Source organism: Echinops telfairi, unplaced genomic scaffold, assembly GCF_000313985.2.
Source record: "Echinops telfairi isolate 266 unplaced genomic scaffold, ASM31398v2 ScPeMD7_11;HRSCAF=52, whole genome shotgun sequence".
Classification (NCBI taxonomy): Eukaryota; Metazoa; Chordata; class Mammalia; order Afrosoricida; family Tenrecidae; genus Echinops; species Echinops telfairi.
The window spans coordinates 22938718-22941900 of NW_022103908.1; the positions used below are offsets into that span (position 1 = coordinate 22938718).

At 39.1% G+C, this 3183-nt stretch overlaps 1 pseudogene; it reads left to right on the plus strand.

The window, feature by feature from the left end:
• Positions 1-2437: 2437 nt before the first annotated feature.
• Positions 2438-2638, plus strand: LOC115868475 (annotated as a pseudogene).
• The last annotated feature ends 545 nt before the right edge of the window (positions 2639-3183 follow it).

A 3183-nucleotide genomic window follows, 5' to 3' on the forward strand; every position in this document is an offset into this window, starting at 1 on the left:
CACAGGAACGATGCTGATGATGGTACAGAATCGGCAGAGTTTTGTTCTTTGGCCCATAGGGTCTCTATGCGTTGGAACGAACTCGATTGCACCTAACAGCAACTGCAGCATAGCACATTTGTCATGAACATAGTGTAGCGACAAGCCTGTTCTTTATGAAACTCATTGTATTATAGTCCCAAGCACCAAAAACCCAAACCAAACTCACTGTCTCGAGTTAATGCTGATTTACAATGACCCCTGTGGGTTTTCAAGATCATAACTGTTGATGAGAGTAGAAAGCTCAGTCTTTCTCCCACAGAGCTACTGGTGGTTTCCATTGCCAACCATGCGGATCACAGTCTTGTGAGCAACCACTACAACAGCACACACTCTAGCAGTTGTGTCAGGCCTCCTTTCAGTTATGAATGGTCCAGGAATTCAGCTCTGGTCAGTGGAAACAAGGAAGTGATGCTAACCCTTCGAGCTCTGAACTGGGACAGCTCCCTACATGTTTCAAAAGGGTTTGCTAGCACATTTTTAACTCTTGTCTATACATTCGGTGTGTCCATTGCAATAATGATTCGACCCAAGATGGACAGTGACCATGGGAGAAACCGTGCCAGAGAAGGTAAAGAAGGGTGGAACGTGTAGGTAGGTCTGACCCTTGCTATTGGCATTAGGGCAGTAAGAGGAGGTCAGATATGGCCCCTCCATGACATTTTTTGCAGGTTTTCACTGTCAAGGGTGAAAAAATAATTTTGATTCTCCTGGACACACTTACTGGTCTGACAGTATCTTAGTTTGGATTTTATCGGGGAATGTTATGCTTTAAGCTTTGCATTTTGGGGAAAGCTGTGTATTTTCAGCCTGTTTTCAGAAGCTGGAAACCCAGGGTCTGACTAGAAACTCTTCTACAAAGTATGACATGTTCTTGGTAACTCCTTCAGTAACCTGCTCTATGCTTTGATGCTGTCTTTTGAGAAAATCAACACACTGTCCTACAGACCTGCTGGTCATTGACACCCTTTAAAGTGCCTTCCCCTGATATGTTGGTGACAGTGGCTGACTTCACTCACAATAAATAGATTCAGTAACCTAATTTTGGGTGTTTCCCTAAGCAGTATAGGTTTATGACAACAGAGTGCTATTTACTAGTGAGGAATTGATGAGCACATGAAAGCAGCATATACTCCATGTTCTCCTTGTTTGCATCTCTGCTAACCTGGGTAGTCAGGAATGGAATCTGATGCAAATTACAAGCAGGAGTCTAAATGGTGCCTGCTTTGGGAGACTTGTGGAATCTGGGCACTTCCTTGATGACTTGAGAGAAATATTTGTTTGTTTGAACTGATATCCATGCCCTTCTAGCATGACGATAACGACATTCCCACTTTCACTGAAACAGAAGCCATGACAACACTGGTGGCTATATGGAATTTGAGGATCAAGTTTCCATTTTTCTTCCATTAATGTTTTTGCTTTTCCTGCATCATTTAACATTTCTATGAGTATGTAGAATAGTTTTATTTAATAGTCTTGATAACTGTATAACATGATCAATAATAATTTAAATAAAAAAACATAATTAATTCCACTGACTTTTTTCCCCTGAAATGTTGAGATGCTCAAAATATCACAACACAAACTCTAGATTTCTGGGGAAAAAAGATTACATTATATAAAGTAAAAAAAAGTCTTTTAATATTAAAATTGGAAGATAATTAGGACAGAATAGTATGTGAGCATTAATATTTAAGTAAAATTTCTCAAAAATAATATAGAATTATTTGTCATTATTCTTGAAGCTTTTTGTAAAAATTATTCTAAAATGATGTATAATAGACTAATTAAAAGGGATGAGCCTTAATCTCCACTTTCTCTGCATCTGTAATCTGTGATGCTTTTTTGTGACTCCTTACTTCAAGAAGGGAGAATGGGTAGGAAAGAGGGAACTGATTACAAGGAACTATATGTGACCTCCTCCCTGGGGGACAGACAACCAAAAAGTGGGTGAAGGGAGACGTCGGACAGGGCAAGATATGACAAAATACCAATTTATAAACTATCAAGGGCTCATGAGGGAGGGGGGAGTGGGGAGGGAAGGGAAAATGAGGACCTAATGTCGGGGGTTTAAGTGGAGAGAAAATGTTTTGAGAATGATGTACAAATGCGCTTTAACCAATTGATGTGTGTATGGATTGTGATAACAGTTGTATGAGCCCCTAATAAAATGTTTTTAAAAAAAAAAAGAAAAGAAAAAATGTAGATCGATTTTCGTTTCTTTGACTCTCTATTCAACATTGCAGGGACAACGGAATGCAGCAGAAATATGTCAACTTCTGAGCAGAGGCATAAGGAGGCCCTGTCAATTCCTTGAACTCCTGTATGTAATTTAAGAATCGATTTAGTCTCGGTTTCTCCGGCAGCCTGAGTGTGGTGGTTTCCCGGCTTCACGATGTCGTCTCATCAGACTTCCAGGATCAAGAGATTCCTGTCCAAGAAACAGAAGCAGAATTGACCCATTCTTCAATGGATTCTTATGAAAACTGGTACTAAGATCAGGTACAACTTCAAGAGAAGACATTGGAGAAGAACCAAGCTGGGTTTATCAGGAACCTCCGGAGGGATGGTTTGCACAGCCACACTTGCTCAGTAGAGGCAAGTCATGCTGAGTTAGATTAGGACTTTTGCCACCATCTGATCAATTTAACTTGCATTGACAAATAACTTGGTTTCTTCCTTGGTTGTAATGCTTCTGCAGTGAGAGTTTAACAGTAAATGGTTTAAAAAAAACCAATCGACTTAGGATAAATTCGTGGTGAATGAGTTTTCTTTGGGAGAGCAAAACTGATGTGTCCTAATGGTTGAAAGCTCAACCATGATCAGCAAACCACTTCGCTCACCTACAGCCTTCACATGTGTGAATTCAACAATATCAATAGATATTTTCAACCGTTATTGTGGTTGAAAATATCTATTGCAGGGTCATATATTTGTAACAACTATATCTTATTTGAAAAAAATTCTTAGCTCCATAATATATGTTTTAAAAGTATTGCTACAATATCATAGGAACCTTTTTTTTTTTTTATCAATTTATTGGGGCATTCGTCACAATACATAGATCAATTGTGTAAAGCACATCTATACATTTGTTGCCCTCATCATTCCCAAAATTTTCTTGCCTCTTGGGTTCCCGGA